At 40.7% G+C, this 21,538-nt stretch overlaps 1 protein-coding gene, 1 long non-coding RNA gene and 1 other non-coding gene across 4 annotated transcripts in view; 2 read left to right on the forward strand and 1 right to left on the reverse strand.

Annotated features, from left to right (window-relative positions):
- Positions 1-21,538, forward strand: part of SLC16A1 (solute carrier family 16 member 1) — a 62,681-nt gene that overhangs the window by 5,989 nt on the left and 35,154 nt on the right. Inside the window, exon 1 of one of the 2 annotated variants that reach the window (XM_058716175.1) lies at positions 10,761-10,913. The exons of the other annotated variant lie outside the window; for it this stretch is intronic. The gene's annotated coding sequence lies outside the window, so the exon portion shown is untranslated. Of the gene's footprint in view, positions 1-10,760; positions 10,914-21,538 lie in introns of those variants that run through there. 2 annotated transcript variants of the gene reach the window in all.
- LOC131504171 (uncharacterized) lies at positions 611-10,575 on the reverse strand. The gene is made up of 4 exons (XR_009257835.1): positions 10,340-10,575; positions 9,956-10,054; positions 7,461-7,540; positions 611-3,514 (listed from the first exon to the last, which is right to left on the reverse strand). It is a non-coding gene; the product is annotated as an uncharacterized LOC131504171 (long non-coding RNA).
- On the forward strand, positions 7,679-7,785 carry LOC131505753 (U6 spliceosomal RNA). Its single transcript, XR_009258529.1, has one exon. It is a non-coding gene; the product is annotated as a U6 spliceosomal RNA (small nuclear RNA).

Below are 21,538 nucleotides of genomic sequence, written 5' to 3' on the forward strand. Positions count from 1 at the left end.
AGGTTAAGTATATTAAAAAATGCATTTTCAACTTAGGATATTTTCAATTTACAATGGATTTATTAGGATATAACTCCATCATAATATCCAGGAAGATCTGTTATCTCCCTACATTTGCTGAGGAAGCTGGTCCTAATATTTTTCTGAAAAATAGTAAAAGGTAGGGCAGACAGACTTCAAATCAACATGTTTATTGTATCTCTCACTTCGGTGAAGGTGAGCAAGGATTTACACCAACTGCAAAATTACTTTAGGCTTTGTTTACTTCTTTATGTCCTAAGATAAGCAAAGCAGCAACCTGCTGTGTGTATTCAGGTCAAGCCTTAGGGACAAGCATGGATGGAAAAAGTGACAGTTTCCTGGAGTCAAAATAATAAAGGATGAGAGTGGAATTCTAGCTATTCTTGTTGGGGAGATGAAGGCTGAATTGTGGAATTCACTGTAACACAGATTCTGAAAGAGGTTTGCCAAAAAATTAAGGATGACTGGATAAAAGTGGTTTTACATTGAGCAATTCTGTGTGAAACGTTTACAACGGCATCTAGCACAGACTTTTTATATAAATGTTAGTTGCCATTTACCATCATCATCATTACATTGAGACTCGCCGTTTTAAAATACTCAAGTTTTTATTAGCCATATGTAGGTCTGTATAAGGCAATCTGCAGGATACCATGAGAAGAAACAGTCCTTGTTTGTAAGAAGTTTATAATGATACATCTTGAAGGAGAAAAGATAGAAAGTTAAATTGTTAAAGAAAAAAAACATTTAGTTTCTTTGAGGCAGTGTCTTTTGCTAGTTTAGCTGGAGTCCTGCATCAAAGGCTGAGAAAAGTTCATAGCTTGTTCTTTCCCAAACAAGTTAAAAACAGAGATCATTATTATTTAAAATAAAACAGAAATTATAGTAGTAATTTATTGCTTTTCAACAATTCTGGTGTCATAAATCTAACTGAACCAAACTCCACATATATCTTGAATACAAGGATCAAAATTCTCAGGAAAGTAAGGCACTTTCATATAGTGAGTCTACAGCACAGTCCTTTTTCTTTCTTTCTTTTTTTTTTTTTTTTTTTCTGATAAGGGTAGAATACCAAGACGAAAAGACCAGGAAAAGATTGCCTAGAGACCTAGATACACGGGACTGTCCTTAGCTTTCATGTATGTATACCTCCATTTCTGAACACGTTTATTTTTGGATATCTTCCAGTCTATGAAAATAAAGGGAAGTGGGATTAAAAGGAACTGTACTACACTATACTGGATAACCAAAAGGTGGCAAATGTTCTTCAGTCAAACATGTCTTGCTATCTCTCTGAAAAGGAGTAGGCAAAAATCTTTTTGAAAAGAAAGCTTGGGGTGGCTCAGTGGCTCAGTCAGTTAAACATCCCACTCTTTTTTTTTTTTAATTTATTTTGAGGTGGGGGAGGGGCAGAGAGAGAAGGAGGGAGACAGAATCCCAAGCAGGGTCCACACTGTCAGCACAGAGCCCCAAGTGTCCAACTCCCGATTTCAGCTCAGGTCAAGATCTCACCTGATTTGTGAGATTGAGTCCCGTGTCAGGCTCTGCAATGACGGCAAGGATTCTCTCTCTCCCTCACCCTTTGCCCCTCCCACGGGTATGCTCTCTCTCTCTCTCTCAAAATAAATAAATAAACTTTAGGGGGGAAAAAAGCGCCTTAATTTCTGGTAGAGATTGTCCTGGAAAGGTTAACTTTCCAAACTGACAGGAAAGCATACCAAACACTAACACGTAATTTAAATTTCTCTTCAACATACAAGAGAAAAATCTATCCTTGATTTTTCTATTAGGCCTTTCATACCTAGCTTAAAATACACCCTGTTCTTCACTCACCCTAGCTTTCCCTCTTCAGGTGAAAATTAAGGAGAAATTTTATTTGCTTTGCTAACACGAAGAAAAGTTTTCTACATGGAGAATGTTTAATTTAGATCACAACATGTTTATATGGCTATCTGATATTGTTAAGGTAATTTCTGAATTCTGAAGCTTTTGCATTTTTAATAGTGGACAACTCATTAGGGATTTAGAATACATGAATTTTACTCCCTTTTTATTTATTCATTTTAAAGAGAGAGAGAGAGAGAAGAGAGAACATGAGCAGGGTAGGGGCAGAGGGAGACAGAGAATCCCAAGCAGGCTCTACATTCAGCATGGAGCCTGATGTGGGGCTTGCTCCCACGATCCTGGGATCAAGACCTGAGCCAAAATCAAGAGTCTGATGCTCAACTGACTAAGCCACCCAGGCTTCCCGGAATACCTGAATTTTTAAAATACAAAGACTGCATACAAGTTTGCCTGAGGTCTGTAATACTTCAGGGATCCACTAAGAGCCCTTCCTTCCCATCCATGGGTTGGTAAGACTTGTGAATATGTAATGTTAAAAAATAATTAAAAGAGATCTAGGTCTTCCCTAGGAGATACAGCAAGACATGGAATTTAATTGTCAAGCCAATGCTTTTCCCAAAATAATCATGTGCCCCCATAAAGGAAATAGGAAATGAAACATTTAATTTGGATTTGGAGGTGGCCTTCCTAAGCAATTTGCTCAAGTACAAACAATAATTACGTAGAAAGAACCTAATTATAAATATAATTATGAAACCTGATTAATTCACAACCAGTGGGGAAGCTAAATTGCATTACAAGGAGGTTTGAATTATATAATAGAATTACTAAAATTACTCCCTTGTTGGTCTATCTGCCTCTCCTTTATTTCCATGTTGTCCTGTACACAACTTACCAGGTAGGAGAAAGTGTCTTCTATGAAGAAACAGTATACAAAAGATAGAAGGCTCAGGGTTGAGACTTTAAAACAACCCAGCGTTTTCTGCCTCCTATTATCCACCTCATCACTACCCTTCTATTCTTCTCTATGACCTCAGGATTTTGAACAAAATAAAATGAAAATAGCCTAGTATTTAACACAGGCTAAGTAAAATAGACCTAGGTTTAAATCTCAACTTAATAGGGGCGCCTAGGTGGCTCAGTTGGTTAAGTGTCCAACTCTTGTTTTCAGGCTCAGGTCGTGACTTCACGGTTCATGGGACTGAGCCCCATGTCAGGCTCTGCACTGATGGCAGATCCTGCTTGGGATTCTCTCTCTTTCTCTGGACCTTCCCCACTCTCTCTCTCTCTCAAAATAAATAAACATTAAAAAAAAAAATCTCAGCTTTTCTTTAGTATATGTGCTACCAAAGTGAGCACAATCTCAGCTTTATAGTACTTGTCAGGTAAAAAAAAACCTTAGTGATGTTATCTATAAATCTGGGGAGATGGGATGGGATTTCCCTAGATTCTTGGCAGAAAAACCTGTTTAGGTTTAGGTGCATGGCTGCAGTGATGAAGAGTTCTCCCCAATGACTCTTGGAGTCCATCTGTCTCTCATTCCACTGGATTCCGTAAGTGAGCTATGTTGCCGACATAGTCTGAATCATGTACTCCCATGTTATGGTTGAAGCACGTCTGGGCTGTTTCATGCATGATGTGGTCACACCTGCATTGGTCAAAAGAATGACTAGTGAACCATAGGAGATATACAAGATGGGAGTTAGGGGGCTCCCAGATTAACTTCATCTTTTCATTGCAAACAGAAGCAAAACCCTATTACCAGCCTGTCTGGGCCTAATGGAATATGAGACGAAGGCCGTATGCAGTCTTCTACTTAGACGTCTACACCTGATGAGTCTTACCTGTTGCAATTTATGTCTTTGTGCCTCTTGTTAACTTCCTGCAGCATTTAACTTTTCTAGATTCTTGTTCCCACTGATGTGGCTATGGTGAGTATACAAACAATAAGGTGTGTGTGCATGGTGGGGACGAGAGACTGGTGAAAACAATGGCTGAAGCAGAAATGGTGTATTCTTTTTTTTTTTTTTTTTAATGTTTATTTATTTTTCAGAGAGACAGAGAGAGAAAGCATGAGCAGGGGAGGGGCAAAGAGAGAGGGAGACACAGGATCCAAAGCAGGCTCCAGGCTCTGAGCTGTCAGCATAGAGTCCGACACAGGGCTTGGGCCCACGAACTGTGAAATCATGACCTGAGCCGAAAGTCAAGATGCTTAACTGACTGAGCCACCCAGGTGGCCCCAGAATGGTGTATTCTGAGCTTGATGAGAGTTACTATACTTCTGGCCCTGAGGTACTGAGCAGGCCAGCAGTCCTCGAAGTTGGTAGCATAGTACAAAGGGTATTCCTCTACTACAAGATTTTCCAGTTTCTTTCTTGCTACTAGATTAGAGGTGATAAAGTCAGAGGTATATATGCACACCTAGAAGACTTAAAGAGGGCTCTACCAAAACAGGATAAAATTAAAGCCCTCAGTGTGAGACTATGAGTTTGAAGACACTAGAGAGAATTGTCTATAAGCAGTTAGCTTGGCACCTGAGGCTGAAGGCTGTCCACCACCAAGAGTATAGTGGGCCATTTCAGTCACTGTAGCCATGACCAAATGGAACCATGGCCTGAGATGAGAGAAAATTGTGGAAGAAGTTGTCAGGAAATCCACTGGGTCTCTTAAACTTGAATCTTGATCTGCCAAAGGTGACAACGAAAGGAGAATCTCCACATAGGGAGGAGACTGCCAAATCTTGTTACTAAGACTCTTGTTCTGACTTAAACTTTTCCTTGGGGAAACTTTCATAAATTATCACTGACACCATGAGGAAGACTGGGGGTTGGGAGCATTCCCTTTTCTTTCTTTCTTTTTTTTTTTTTTTTTTTAAGACATAGAGTGTGAGCAGGGAGAGGGGCAGGGGGGACAGAGAGAGAGAATCCCAAGCAGGCTCCATGCTGAGCCTCAATCCCACAACTCCTAGGATCATGACCCAAGCTGAAGTCAAGTGCTCAACCGAGTGAACCACCCAGGCACTCCTTACCTGCTTCTTAAATAGCTCAGCAGAGCTCAAGCTGGAACAGACTAGCTGCTGTAATTTGTGTTTGGCCTCCTCCCTACTGCCTGCCCATTCCTCATTTTCAACCCTCCACACAATTTCCTATCACTATTGTTTTCCCCTTCATATTGATTAAAAATAAAGTATTAGGAGTTTAAAAAACTCTATTTTCTTCTGCATTATTGAACAATGTATGATGTAAAAATGTCCAGTAAACTTGTACTGTGATTAGTATTATTTAGGGAAGGGCTTCATGAAGCACATTTGAAACATCTGAACTTTGAGGCCTAGATGGGTATGGTCACTTTCACCATGCTGCTCACCACTCCTTATACTGGGCTTGGTTACCTTTTCCTAGTCCTTGAAGGCTTTTCAATTTTCAATTGGTGATTTAGATTAAACTTGGCTAAAATTCAGGGATAAGGTAGAGTGATGCATTAATCAACAGACTTATAAAACATGAGTACTTACCTTCCCTTTTGGGTATCCACAGAAGCCTGTCAGCCTGGTTCCTACTAGGCAGCTCTGTGGCACAGGCCATTTCCCTTATGTAAGTGGGGAGGGCCCTCAACATTTTCTAACTCCTCTAAGTTCAAACCCTGAAAAGGTAAATCCACCAGTGCCACCTTCTATCTGTTCTATGTTCCAAGTTTTTCCTGTATGAGGACCTTCTTCTTCTTTGAATGACTGATAATAAGAATGTCTTATTTAAGGAAACTCTGCACCCTACCCAAAGGTAGATATACCTACCAAACAGGTATAACTTCACTCTATGGCCATAAAAATAATCCTACCAAAGCACAGCAGGCATAACATCTGAACTCATGGTTTGTGCAAAATGTAAGGTGGTAGGGGGAGGGAGGAGGCTTCACTCTATTAATACACAGCTCAGAAGTGAGGTTGGTAGCCCCTGGACCTCACTTGGGCACAGGTGTCATAGATATTATGTGGCACGGGGCACTGTGGCAGATTCACAGTTCTCAGAGGTCACCACAGATTAAGCTCATGCTTTATTTAAGCCTCATCTCATTCACCAGTGCAGCAGCATCAAGGTCCAGTTAGAACACCCAGGTCTGGCTACCCAGGCAGGTGGATACATAAAGCTAATCATTATGATCTAAGAGGTCTCCTTCATTGCATGCACCCCTCTTCTAACTCACATCAAGCTTGAGGTGCAGCTGTTCAGAATTTCCAACTGCCTGCTGCTGCTGTTGGGTAAGAGCCATAAGATCCAAGTTCTCACAATGAAAGATCTTACAGCATGGAATATAGGCGCCAGGACACCCAGAACTTCCTGGAATACAGGTAATCTTAAAATTAAGCTTAAAAAATATGTCCCAATGTCTCCACCCCCAACTTACTGCCTAGAGGCTCACAACTATCCCAAATTCAGATAATCAGGGAGTAGTTTCCTGCAGTGCACTTTCTGGTTTCAAAGGCAGATTTTGTGGCCAACAGCTTTTATAAGGATTGTTTAGCCCTGTGATGGGTAGAAGGAAACTAGAACAGGATCTTCCTAAATCAAGAGGTCTTCAAACTCTAGGGATTAGTTTCCTATGGTATTAATAGTTATTTATAACCACTTCTGCTCCTGTATTTTTGGTGAAAACTAAATGAATACTTCCTGATGATTCCAGAAAATATTATATGCCCTTAAGCAAGTTAACTTCTTGTATCTGTATCTGTCTGTAAAATGGGGATTATAACAGTACCTAGTTCATAGTATTTTTATGAATAGTAAATGAATTACTATATGAAGTGCTAAGATCAATGCCTGGCATATAATAAGCACTCCCTAATTATAACACCAATTTATCATTATTATTATTATTATTATTATTATTATTATATTTCCAATCCCTACCCCATCTGCCTAGAATACTAAAGACAGGAAGAAAGGGAGGGAAGGGAGGAGGGAGAAAAGGTAAAAGGAAGGAAGAAGACCAGGGTTAGCCAGGATCAAGGAGGTAGACAGGTCTGGCAAATATGGAGGGCCACACCTAGAAGGAATGCTTACTAGGAAAGATCCTAAACAATGATATAGATTAGAAAGAGCATAGACCAAAACTGTCTCTGTGCTGGCAGAGAGAAGCAGCAGGAGACAAGCTGTATCAAACCATGAATGGAGTAAGGGTATAGGAACTGGACTGCCACATACAAACAGAGCCTCAGGCAATTTGGTTGAGGGCAAATTTCAAATTTCATTTTCTATATTCTGTTTTGAGTTATCATAAATTATAAATGGGGAATTTTTCTTAATCAATTAAGTTTTGTTGTGTTTATAATAAAAAACCCTTTCCTGCTTTGTTTGGTGCTAAGTGAAATGTGAATAACAGCATCTTCCTATTTCCTAACACAGACAAATGATGGAATAATTAAGGGGAATGTAAGTGTAGTATTTTAATTCCAGAAAAAATAAATTATAATTTTATTATTTTCCTTTTTAGATAAAGCAACTGGATAACTTACTCAGCTTAAATAGTAACTGTTACACATTTTCAAATTTTTTGCATTTCTCATCCCATTACAAATTTCTGGTTATAACTCTTACCTTAAAATCTTCAGAAGTTTTGCTCACTTAACAAGCTTGCCAACAGCAGATTACCCATGCATCATCCAGTCTATCAGCCTCTAAAACAGGAAGGTGAATCTGAAGAATTTCATGATAAAACCAAAAGCCACTAGAGAATATCATGCATTCTCTGGTTTTGATGTAATGATTCTGAAAGACCCCACCGTGAAATGCTTTTTATCTTAAAGATTACTTGGGTGCTCGCTTCGGCAGCACATATACTAAAATTGGAACGATACAGAGAAGATTAGCATGGCCCCTGCGCAAGGATGACACGCAAATTCGTGAAGCGTTCCATATTTTTAAGAGACTGTTAAAAACTGAGAACAAACTGAGGGTTGATGGGGGGTGGGAGGGAGGGCAGGGTGGGTGATGGGTATTGAGGAGGGCACCTTTTGGGATGAGCACTGGGTGTTGTATGGAAACCAATTTGACAGTAAATTTCATATATTAAAAAATAAATAAATAAATTAAAAAAAAAAAAAAGATTACTTGGTACATGCCATTTATTAGATGAGTGACCTTAGAAAAATCTTTTAGCTCTCTGGACCTTAATTTCCATTTCCGTAAAATGTGGTGGGTTGTGTCAGATGATCTTCAACCTCCTCTCGGCTCTAAATTTCTGATCCTGCAACTACTACAATTTTATTTCTTCGATGTCTCATGGATTAATCAGGAAGAAACTTGGCAGAAAAACATTTTACCTGTATTATTTCATCAGTTTTGCCAGCTCACCCACCCTGTTTCTACTTTTTCAGCTAAGAACCTTTTCCTTGCTTTTCTTTCCCTCTTATGCACTTTATGAACAAATTATAATGTTAATCATAAACACTTGTGGAGTGCTTTCCAAGTTTTACCAACCCCTTCTGCATATACTCTTACTTGATTATCACAATAGCTTGGGCTGATAGATATTATCTCCAATTTACCTGGCCCAGAAGAGTTCAATGGTGCAATGAATTAACTGTCCAGAGTAACACCAATAGTAAATTATGGGAACAAACCTTCTGATCCCAAAGTATGTACTCTTCACAACACTACAGTTTCTACTAGGGACAGATCCAGATTTTGTGGAGCATGCAGCATACACAATTTTGGTGGACATTTTCAAGAAAAGGAATATGAAATTACAATAAAACACTAATATAATCCTGTGAACACATTGTTAGGGCCCCTGTCAGGTCCTGGAAGGGGTCTATTCAAGTGAAGTGCCTTTAGGATTAATCTTTAGGGCTCGGTTTCACGGGTTTCCACGGTTATACAATTATTTAGTGCTTACTTTCTGCCAAACACTTAAGTAAATAGTATTTTTATTATAACAACCCTAGGAGGTAGGTACTATCCTTGTTTTACAAAGCAGACAATGAGGCTTAGAGAGTAAAATAATTTGCCTAAGGATATAGAGCTTATAAGTGCCAAGTATCAAAATTGAAACTGTGGAGATCTGGCTCCTGGGTTGATAATATAAACCCATCCCACCCTATATAAGTCTTCTTTTCGGGTTTCCTAGAATCATCTTAATCTACTGCTTCCCACTCCATTCTATAGTTCGGGCCCTGATAAACTCATGTCCGAACCAGTCCCATGCTGTCTCCTTAACTCAATTCTCCTACCGTCTACCATGAATGCTGCTACCACCCTAATAATCCTAAAGCACTACTGTTCTAAGTCCTAGACACCCCCATGGCCTAAAGTGCCTTCCTTCTCAGCATTTATCAAAGGTGAGAAACAATTAATTGCTGCTCATACGCAGTACTTGGCCATAGATTCCATACCGTCTTCTAAGGTGTTGAACTATTACTGAAAACTTTTCGTTGTGTGAAACAGAAGCAGAGTGGGTAAGGGGAAAGCACAATCACCTCTCAGAACCGGACCCTTCAATCCCCACTCTTCAATCTCAGTTCTTCATCTTAGAGCCAATCTCACAGGGTTTTTGTGAGAATCAAGGGTGGGAGGAGGAAGGAAGGACTCGGTTGGGGGAAAGAGCAAATGGTAATCAAATGCTGGCTGATTTCTTCTGCCTGAATGGGAGATTGCCCCTAAAATCTGTAAACTCTCTGAAGGCAGGGGCCTTCATACATTTTTGGTATTTCCTGAAGGCCAACTTCAGAGACACCTCATAATTATTCAATCTGATCACTTAAACAGAACCACTTCCCCTGTCAAGACTTGCTCAAGAAACTACAATGGCTCTTAGGACAAAATCTGGCTCTGGAGTCTGACTGTAGGTGTTGGCCACTTACTCTGTGACCTCTGGAAGGTTACTTAACCTCTCTTGAGCCTTAGGTCCCTTATTTGTAAAATGTTAATAGTTACCGACCTCATAAGATTATGAGGATAATTCAGGTGAACTGCTAAGTATATAATCGGTCCCTCAAAACTGCTAGCTCTGATTATGTCCTGTCCCGAACATTCGGTGTCCATAGAAATTTGGCTTTTGCATTCCCTTGTCTCCCCGTTTCTGGCATACACACCTTCCCCCTAGAGACAGGGGTCACCACCCTCTGAGCCGCTCTTCTTTCCCGGTTTCTGTGTTTAACCACCACCATCCACCAAATACCACAGGGCAGGCTCTGTATTAAGAAAGTTCCATAAATTCGTCAAAACCACCAAAAGCGCCTATGAGGTCGGATCTACTACCGTTGCCATTTTAGAGAACAGGAAACAGGCCCTGAGGGTTTGGGTGACTTCCCCGAGTTCACCCAACTCTGCGGAGGCCACAGCCCGCGCTCGCACCGCCCGCCCCTCTGCCTCTTCCCGGGCCCGAGGTGCACCCGCATCCATTCACACCCCGCCCAGCCCCTCCTCTTCCAGCAGCTTCCCGGCTCCCCCGCGCGCCCGCCCGTCGCCCCCCACACCTGAGTCAGGCCCCCGGGGGTACACCCCATCCGTCCTTCGCGGCTTTTCCCTTTTCTCTGCCAGAGACTGAGGGGTAGGCCGGCGCCGGCGTCCCGCACGCGTGTAAGTCACCGCGAGCTCCTTGGACTGAGGACCTGAGGGGCAAGCTCCGCAGAGGAGCGCTGCGGCTCCGTCCGCGCCGCGTAGCGGGGGTGCAAATCGCGGGTCGTGCTGAGCCGCCGGTCACGTGGCGGGGAGGGGGCGCCGGCGCGCGCGGGCGGGCGGGCGCGCGCGCCTGCGAGCGTGTGGAGGCGCGAGTCGCGGTTCGGGCGTATGTATAGGGGGGAGGGGGCGGCGGCCGGGAGGGCCGACTCCGCCCCCTGTGCGCATGCTCCGGTCCCGGCGGGTTATAAGGCAGCCCCGCCACGGGCCCGGCCCCACAAAGTGCTGGCGAGCTGCGACGTGACCAACCGGCCGCGTGGGTTCCCGAACGAGCGAACGAGGCAGCTGGTGAAGGACGCGACCTGGACCCTGGGCCCTGCGGAACTCCAGCCGCGTCACGCACACGCTCGGCGCCGCGAGCCGCGCATAACGGTTAGTTGAGTAACGGCCGGCGGCGGCGCTCGGCGCGGACCCTGCGGTGCCCCTGCTGCCCTCGCGGATGGGAGGGAGCCTCGGGAGCCATGGGGTGGGGGGCATGCAGACTTGAGTCTCGGGGGAGGGAGGCGGCCCGGCAGGGGCATCGTGGCCGCGGGCCGCCGCGTGGCCCCGGAGCGCGGCGTTGGTGAAGGAGACCTTGAGGCGGTGGGGACAGCGCCTCGCCCCGCTGAGCTGCGGCCCCCGTGGTCAGGTGCCGGCTACCGGCCTGGCCGAGGAGTTGGGTCTTGGTGCCGGTGACCTTGGGAAAGTCGTTCTTCCCCAGCCTTCAGGAGTCTTCTCAAGAGATGCTTTTGATTTGGAAAAGGGACGACGTGGGGCTGATTCACGTGGTGCCTCCCGGCTCTCCTGGCCGCGTTCTGATCCGAGGGAAGGGACTCGGGGCGGGAGTTATTTTGGACTCGTGGCATGCCCGCCCCAACCTTCTGGGCCAGCCAATCCTTGCCCCACCTGGTGACTTGCGAGGGTGGTTTGGGGAGCCGCAGTCCCTGCAACTAAGGCGTGACTGCAGGGTGCGCGTGGACTTTGCGGAGGGAACAGTGCAGCTGGCCGGCCCCGGGACTGGTGCTGACGGAGGCTCTTTGTCATTCAACCTGTGGCTGCGGAACGTCAGCTGTAGCGCCCTCGCGCTCCTGGGCTTGAAGGTGGCCCTGTTGAGAGCAGTCTGAAGGATAGCGTTACACTTGGTCAGATGCACTCGGTTTGTTCCAAGTACATCCTTTTTTCCCCACGTGCATTTTAACATTTCATTTCCTTGCCATGACTTATTTGGTGTGACACGCAGTTGCCAAAACTACTTTGAAATTATTTTCAACCAAGAAACAAACGGATTTCTACTTGACTGGAGTTTCCATCGTTTGCTTACAACCTAGGCGTCTACTGATAACAGTAGAATGTTTACAGAGCTTACCATAGCTAGTTTTTTTTTTTCAAAAGTTATTCCGGTTTCGAAATAAAATGCGTACACGTCAGTGCCCTAATGAAACAAATGTGGATTTAGTAACTACTGGAATGTCGTGATAGGGTGAACTCTGAATTGTGTGAGAGTTTGGAAGAGTATGACCAGGAATTAGGCATTAATAAACAACTTCAATGTCAGTTACCAGACCTATGAGTGAATTAAACTATGAATCTTCAGCTTTTTAGTTTGGCATTAAATTGTGCCCATAAATCCAAGTCTTATGCCCTCAAGTACAACTTTGCCTTCAAACTGCCATGGAAAATATCAGGAATTCAAGACATCTAGCGTTTAATATAGGTAATGGGTAAGTATTATTTAAAAGTTTAACATACTTGAGTAATTCAGGGTTTAGATAAATGCTGTTCTTTAATCATACTACAGTGACTCTTGTTAAACATGTAAGTTAATGGTGTGGAGAGCTTTTTGTGAGATTTTTATAGCTGAGTAGGTTTAAAGGTAACATAACAGGCTATAACATCCCTAAGCAGATAAAAAAGGGGTAAAAGGTCATAGGATGAAACCAGTTGATAATGTTTCAATAGTTTACATGTGTTTTCATCTTTTAAATATTAATGCATATAATATTAGCCCTGGAAAAGATCTTAATCACTACCTAGTGAGATTCTCTTATTTTACACATCAGGAAACTGAGGTTGGAGAAGTTAAGTGACTTAACATTCTAGGTCTGAAAACTTGTTAATACTTGGGTGGGAATTAATGTGTCTTTTGACTCTCATTTAATCAGATTGGCACTCTTGAGCTTTCTGTAAAATTGTTAATGTGGGTATAAATTATACTAAAATTATTTTGAGTAATTTTTTCCCAATTTATGTTCTTCATTCCCATTGTGTTTTCAGTCTACTTTATAGTACATTCCTTTGTAGGATTTAGGTCCTGTAAATGCCTACATGGCCAGTCTTTTTTTTATTGCAGATGAAGACTTGGAAGATGGAACTTAGTTATAAGAAAAATAGACCAGGAAGTTATAAATATTTATGTATTCAGCAATTTGGTACTAGCTACTAGGCACTAGGAAAGACTTAGGATTCAGCAGTGAACAAGTTCCAGCCCTATCCCTTCTGGAGTTTGTAGTTTAACTGAAGAGCAGATAGATAGGTAAAGGTGATTACCACAAGTATTGAGTGTCCTGGTAGAGGAAGTGCAGGTTCCCAAAGGACCAAATAGTGTATTCTGGAGATATGAGAAGACACCCAACTTAGTATAGAAGCGATCTGGGTAGGCCTCTCTGAAGAAATGGTACTTAGCTTTTTAGACTTGAAGGTTAGGAGCTAACTGAGCCAGGAAGTGATGGTGGAAAGAGCATTCCAGACATGAATACTGAAACTGCAGTCAGAGTACAGGGTACATTGGAAAAACTGCAAGAATTTAATCAAAGCTAAAGCATAGCATAGAGGGAGAAGGGAGATTAAGGAGAGATGAAAGTTGGAGAGGTAGATAATCTCAGATAATGGCCTTATAAATTATTTTAAGGAATTAGGGAAGGGACTACGTCAAAAATTTAAGGAAGCACTCTTGCCTTGAAGGCAGTCTAAAGCAGTTTAAGGGTTTTAAGTGGGACTGGGAATGACCTGATCACATTTTTCATTTTAGGAGCATCATTCTGTATACAAGCATCGTTCTGTATACAATGTGGGGAATAGGCTGATGGGGAGGCTGTTGGAATGTGCGAGACCACAGTGATAGGCAGTAGTGGGAGGATGGAAGAGAGAGGGAACACACAGGATTCTGTGGCAGACCAGATGGGAGAGACTGGGACATCCAGAAGAGTTAACAATATCTCATAGGTTTCTAGCTTGACCAAATATGATTTTACAGATTTATTAGATGGTATTTATCTCCCTTTAATCAATGGGGACATTTAAGACATGTGACTAGCCCAGGGCTGCTCAGGTTTGAGTGTTGGAAACAAAACAAATCCATTCCTGTCTTTTTAGTTCCGTTGGTGTTATTGATAGTGATTTTTTTTCTTAATCACTTCTAAATTTTTTTTTTTTTTTTTAGTATTTTTTTAAATTTATTTTTGAGAGAGAGACAGTGCAAGCCAGGGAGGGGCAGAGAGAGCGAGGGAGACACACAATCGGAAACAGACTCCAGGCTCCAAGCCGTCAGCACAGAGCTCGACGTGAGGCTCGAACTCACAAACCGCAAGATCATGACCTGAGCCAAAGTTCGGACGCCCAACCATCTGAGCCACCCAGGCGCCCCACTTACTTACTCCCTTCTAAACAATTTATTATTGAAAATTTCATACACAATTGAGAGCCAGTACTGTTTCATCTATACCCTTTCCCGTTCCCCTACAGCTGCTACTGGGTTACTGTGAAGCAAATCCTAGATATACAATTATTTCATTTGTAAATATTTCAGTATGTCTCTAAAAGACATGACTCCAAAATATCATAACCACATACCATTATCTTACCTGTAAAAATGAACATCATCAAATAAGCAGAAAATTCAAATTTTCCTAAGTTTTTTTTTTTTCCCTTTTTTAAAGTAAGCTCTATACCCAACATGGGGCTTGAACTCATAACCTCGAGATCAAGAGTCCCATGCTCTATGGACTGAGCCAGCCAGGTGTCCCCCTAAATTGTTTGAAATAACTAGGTTGCTTGGTTTGGGATCCAAACACAATCACACATTACATTTGGTTGGTATGTATTTTAACCTGCAGTTCCCCCCCACCTTCTCATTTTCCTCATAATTTATTTGCTGAAGGAACCAGGTTATTTTTCTTAAAGTTTCCCTCATTCTGGATTTAGTTGAATCTGTCCCTCTGGAATAGTTTTAATATGTTCTAGTTAAACATGTCTCTTGATTCCCTGTATTTCCTGTAAATTGGTGGCTAGATTTAAGACTTTGAGCATGCTTAGATCTGTTTAGGTTTGATTTCTGAGGGTAGGGACAGTGTGGGGGAGAGGGCAAATATAATCCGTAGATGATGATATATATTTCCATCAGGAGGCCTATGTTTGGTTGCTACTGACTCTGCTATATTAATGGCATGGTTCCATTTTTTTCATTAGTGGTTTGCAAATGCCCTCTAATTCTAACATTCCTTCTCAGTTGATCAACTGGAATACCTCTATAAAGAGAAGTAGGGCTTTCCCCCCCACCCCCAGTTTTAGTGGGATATAATTGACATACATCATCGTATAAGTTTAAGGTGTACAGTATGATGGCTTGAGTAACATATATTGTGAAGTGATTACCACAGTAAGTTCAGTTAGCATCCATCAGCTCATTAGATACAGTAAAAAGAAAGCAAAAAAAAATTTTTTTTGTCCCAAAGAGAGTTCAGGATTTATTCTCTTAACATTCATATGTGTCATATTAGTGTTAATTATAGTTGCCATGTTGTACCTCCTATCCCTTATTCTTATAATTGGAAGTTTGTACCTTTTGACCACCTTCCCCAAGTGGTTTTTGAATGTAAGGGTAAGTTAAAGTTTGTGTTTTAATACAATATCCTATGTGATTGAGACACTGTCTTTTTGGAGAGGTGTATTTAAGTGTATCAAGGTTCATTTTCTTTAAAAGCCAGTATTTTGTTAAAATGTTTTTAGCACCTCATGTTAATGTTTCAAATGGTTTTTACTATTTGGGATATTTAGAATTTTGTTGTTAAATTGATAGGGTTTCTTTTGGTCTTCTCTGCTATTTCTTTGAAGAACTTATCTGTTCCCATAGCTTTTGGGGAGTTTCTGGTAGAATCACTACCAAATCTAAATCTCTAGCTGTAACCACATTACAGATTTTAAATTCCTTGAGGACAGAGATTGATTACTCTTATCAATGATCTGCTTTTCTAATTCTTGGGCATTTCAAAATTAAAATGTTGCTTAAAGTTCATTATCTCTGCCTGTTCCCAACTTCCCTTCATTCCTCACACCCCCCACCCCCAACCTACTCTTTTCTTCTGATTACCATTCTTTCAGGTAGTCCGGGTTAAACACCTCTGAGTCATCTTAATACTTCTCTAGTAGGTCGCCTGCCCTACCAAGTGCAATTAAGTGCCAGACCTTTCCTTTGTTGTATCCATTTGCTTCCCCCACTCTACTTTTCATTTTTATTACTACTCCCTAGTTTAGGCTGCTGCCATGATTTGTGGCATGGCCTTATACCTTCTCTCATTGTCATCCCCCTTCTCCAATCTGCTCTATAGTGTGCTGCCAGTTCTGATCATGTCATCTCTCTAAAATTTTTTTTTTTTTTCAACGGTTTTTATTTATTTTTGGGACAGAGAGAGACAGAGCATGAACGGGGAAGGGGCAGAGAGAGAGGGAGACACACAGAATTGGAAACAGGCTCCAAGCTCCGAGCCATCAGCCCAGAGCCTGACGCGGGGCTCGAACTCACAGACTGCGAGATCGTGACCTGGCTGAAGTCGGACGCTTAACCGACTGCGCCACCCAGGCGCCCCTCATGTCATCTCTCTAATTAAAACCTTCTCATAGCTTTCTAGTGCCTACCAAATTTAGTATTTGCCTGTATAGATTTAAGTCTTCTACAATGTATAACTCCAAATTATCCTTCTAAGTTGTATGCTATTCTTCCTTTAACTTGCACTGACAAACTGAAATTTTTCTCCATGCTTTTTTTCCCTGTAATTTTGTTTTCTCTTTTCCTGGTCATGGGATCCATTTTATAATGGATCTTTATGCCAAGATTAGTATAGGTGACATATTTGAACCCTTGTGTTCTATAAAGAAGTGATAAAACAGCAATAACAATCTTAAGGAAATGGTGATTTCTCTTCTGAGGTCACAGCACACACAATGACAGCATGAGTTCACATCTACCGACAGCGAGACTGGCTGCAAAAGGGCTGAGCCGTTTAGGAGTACCACTGACCATTTATGCAGAAGTAGTGGGATCCAGCTGTGTTGTTTGTCCACACTACTCTGTTGCTAATCACATCTCATAATGTTGTTGAACCTAATCTGATTTGATTACAATGACTTAGTCCTCCTGTGAAGGAGAAATTCCTCAAAACATACAAGCATTGTAAGCTGCATATTTGATCATTGGTTGAAAAGTATTTTTTCTTGGGGCTCCTAAGTGGGTCAGTTGGTTAGACATCCAATTCTTGATTTCAGTTCAGGTCATGATCTCACAGATTGTGCGATTGAGCCCTGTGTCGGGCTCTATGCTGACAGCACAGAACCTGCTTGGGATTCTCTCTTTCCCTGCCCCTCCCCTGTGCTCTTTCTCTGAATAAACACTTAAAAAGAAAAGAAAGGGGCATCTGGGTGGTTCAGTTGGTTAAGTGTCTGACTTTGACTCAGGTCCTGATCTCGCAGTTAGTAAGTTCAAGCCCTACATCAGGCTCTATGCTAACAGTGAGGACCCTGGAGCCTGCTTTGGATTCTGTGTCTCCCTCTCTCTGCCCCTCCCTCTCTCTCAAAAATAAAAGACAAAAAAATTTTTTTAAAAAAAAGAAAAATATTTTTTCTCTTTGATTTTGCTCTTCCTATGTAAATCACCAAAGACTATTGAGTAAATGAAAGTCTGATAATACTGCTCTAGTGTGTTACTATTTTGAATAGTAATGGAACTTCTTTTTTATTAAATTTTTAAATTCCAATATAGTTAATATACAGTGCTATGTTAGTTTCAGGCGAACAAAATGGTGATTCAACAATTCTATACGTTACTCAGTGCTCATCATGATAAGCATACTTGTAGCAGGGCTTTTTAAGTTGCCTTGAATAGTTTTGAGACTCAAAACTTTTACTGTATTAACTTTCTCTTCTGTTCCCGTATCAGGGGTTTGTACCCTAGAATCTGCAGATTGGTCCTCCCTGATGGATGGAATTCAGAGAGTCTGTGAACTTGGCTAAAGAAAAAAATTACACCTTTTCATTAACTTCTAAGTAAAATTTAGATTTATTTCAACTATGAGTGTAGGCAACTATAGCTACAACTAAGCTATAGTAGTTTTAGTAGTGCCTGGTGACAGTCACCAATAGAAATCACATATTTTCATATCATAATGTGATTGTAGCCATCTTAAAATTGTTTAAACTTAAAATTACTTCAAAATTACTGTGGTTATTAGACCTACTAGATTTTATCTAATTTAATTTTGAAAAGACGTATCAATTAAAAAGTATATATCAATTAAAAATATTTTGACAATTATACATTTGACAATTATACGTTTGTATTTTATGCATTTAAAAACCTCATTCTAAGAAGAATAATGACAGTTTTTACAAAACTGTCAAAGGAATCTGTCAAAGGCACCAAAGAGCCTAAGGACTCCTGTTTATATTCTTGTATGTGTATTCTGATAGAAGAGTAGTTAGCCAGAACCTGTGATGGAATATACAATACAAATCATGATGTCACAGGTTTATGTAAATTATTTGGCCATTGACTTCTGTGTACTAAATCATCATAAATTTTGACCTCATAAATGGTAGGGAACAAAATACTTGTGTTTGCTAAGGGCTAGTAAGATGATTTCCACAAATATGGGCAGAATAATTTTCCTTTGTATTCAGGAAGTATATGTTTATATAACTTAATACATCCGAAATGTTTTTTTTGTTTGTTTTTAAATTTAAAAAAAAAAGTTTTTAAGTAAACTCTAGGCCCAATATGGGGCTTGAACTCATGACCCTGAGACCAAGAATCACACACTCCATGGACTGAGCCAGGAAGGTACACCCAAAATTCTGTTTTAAATGCCGTAGTTAGGGGCACCTGGGTGGCTCAGTTGGTTAAGTGTCCTGACTCTTGATCTAAGCTCAGGTCTTGTTATCAGCCCGCGATGGGCTCTGCATTGGGCTTGGAGCTTACTTAAAAAATACACCATAAGGTAAATGGAATAGGGGGTGTCTTCATTGACTTGGAGTTTTCTTGCCCTCTTTTGGATATATCAGCAAAGGTGCTTCAAATTGCTTCAGATCTTAACTTCACAAGCTCGCTCTATTAGATGTAGGGTTTTTTATTTTGCTCAACTAAGTGAACCCCTAAAGAGGTCAGTGGAAGTCAGGTTTGAAATACCTGCTCTGTAGATTAGAAATACACGTCCTTACTTCAGTCTGTTGTGGTTGTGTAATGATGTTGTATGTATTTACTTTGTTACTTGGAAAACTACCTGATGGGGTTAGTAGAGGGAAAAAGAATGGTTTAACAATTACTGTGGTTTCTAGGAAAATAAAACATTAATTTGAAAGTTGTATATTTTTAGTAAAGGAACTTAATAATTATCTTTTTTTAATTTATTTTGAGAGAGAGAGAGAGAGCGAGCACAGATGGGGGAGGGGCATAGAGAGAGGGAGAGAAATTCCCAAGCAGGCTCTGCACTTTCAGCACAGATCCTGACACTGGGCTTGATCTCACAAACTGTGAGATCACAACCTGAGCCCAAATCAGGAGTCAGACGCCCAATCTGAGCCACTGAGGTGCCCCGGAACTGATAATTATCTTAAAGACAGTATAATCTAAGATTTATAATGTCAGCAATTAAAAAGACTATTTTAGTTTAATTGTAGTATGCTGTTTGCTACATCTTTACTGTCTATGAATATCTTCTAAAAAAGCTTTGCAAATACACATTTGAGAATGGTGGGTAATGATTTAATTCCAAACAATACTCAAATTTAATACTTTCGTGTGGTTTGTTATTGATGAAACAAACAAAACAAAACAACTTAGTTTTTTGAGATAATGAGGGTCAAAGTTTGAACTTAATGAAGTTCAAACTCATTCAGGGCATGTTTATTAAATAGTGACTATGTGTACAAGAAATTACTAGAAAGGGATGAAAGAATATATAGTTTAAAGTGTGCTTTGAGGAGTACCTCAAACTGTGGCTCAGTTGTGGCTCAGTCAGTTGAGCATCCGACTCTTCATTTCAGCTCACGTCATGATCTCACAGTTTCGTGAGTTCAGGCCCCCTCTGGAATCTGTGCTGTTGGCTCAGAACCTGCTTGGGATCCTCTCTCTCTCCCTCTCTCTCTGCCCCTCCTCCACTCATGCTCTCTCAAAAATAAATGGATAAACTTTAAAAAAATAAAATGTGGTTTGAGAACATTCAGAATGAAAATAAAGCTTTGAAATGAAATGTTAGTATGTTACTCTGTTGTTTTTAGTCCTCGAAACTTAAGATATTTTTATGTGAAAGTAAGTATAGTGTTAATTATTTCTGCCAGTGAATAGTTCAAATCTGCTTTTTGCAAGAAAAGGAAAAGGTTTCTTTGTTTATCTTTTAATGAATTGTAATCCACTTATATTCCCCATTAGGCTTCAGAATACTGGGAGTGAAATAGATTCTAGCAGAAATATCACCTATTGTATTCAAATACTCATTTATATTCAAAGTAATATAAATGACACAACACCGACAACATATCTATTTGTAAATTTAGTCTAGTACGTTTTTTTTCAAATTCTAAAACAAGGTAGGTCTTACACTAATAAATTGAAATGACTCACCTTAGATACTGATTGGGTGAATATATTTTTGGATTGCTGAAGAAAAACAACATATTCAGGTATTCCAGAGTATAATCTGGAATTCTGCCAAACAGAACATGCTGTTGAAGGATATAGTCTCCAACTTCCCCTTCTTTGCTACTATTCACACTCTTTGTTTTATATAATGTGAAATGGGTCTGTATTTGGAAACTCTTGCCCAAGCAAGAAACAAATTAGCATTTGAAAGGGAACAGGACTTGGCCTCAGCATAGAATATAGCCAATTTTTCAGTGTGAGAAACAGGCAAAAATGAAGCATTAAAGAAGGCCAAGATCTGCTGGTGTAGTAATAACTCAGAAAGTGAGACTGATTAGATCTTTTTGTTGTTGGTGTTATTAAGTTTATTTATTTATTTTGAAAGAGAGAGCATGGATAGGGGAGGGTTAGAGAGAGGGAAAGAGAATCCCAAGCAGGCCGTGCACTGGTCAGTGTGGAGCCCGACATGGGGCTTGAACCCACAAACTGTGAGATCATGACCAGGGCTGAAATCAAGAGTCAGACGCTTAACCAACTGAGCCCCTTAGCACCCCTGATCAGGTAAGTTCTATGTGCCAAAAGTTGTATTCAGTAATTTTTTTTCTTTATGTAAAAACAAACAAAAAACCTTTTCTGCCTCTTTGTAGAGGACACTAGGTCCAGAAAGCACTCACTGGGGAGTTTTTCCTTGTTTCATATTTTTCTCTGCTTCTCAAAAACTGGGGAAATCAGAGTCTTTGAAGTTCACCTAATGCTAACTTTTGGGGGCAGGAGGAGGTTAAATTTTTAAAAGTGGGAAGAATAGCCTCTGTCCTTAATTCATGATCTAAAAGCACACACCTAAACTAATTAGGGAAATAATTACTTACAAAGAAAGAAAGAGACATATAGTTTAGTATCTTAGAGTTTTCAGAATGCTACCCAAGAAGCACTAAGATATCATGGAGGAAATTCACTTCATGTGACATGGTGTATTCAGAAAAGCAGTAAGGATATTGGTGGACTAGAGTAGATTTTTAGTATTAGATGAAATTAGAATTATGGAAATCGTCAGTGAAAATTAATTTCATTTTTACAAGTTACTAAATGCTTTTATCACCTCAATATGTGAATA

The sequence above is a fragment of the Neofelis nebulosa genome, chromosome 2, assembly GCF_028018385.1.
Source record: "Neofelis nebulosa isolate mNeoNeb1 chromosome 2, mNeoNeb1.pri, whole genome shotgun sequence".
Lineage (NCBI taxonomy): Eukaryota > Metazoa > Chordata > Mammalia > Carnivora > Felidae > Neofelis > Neofelis nebulosa.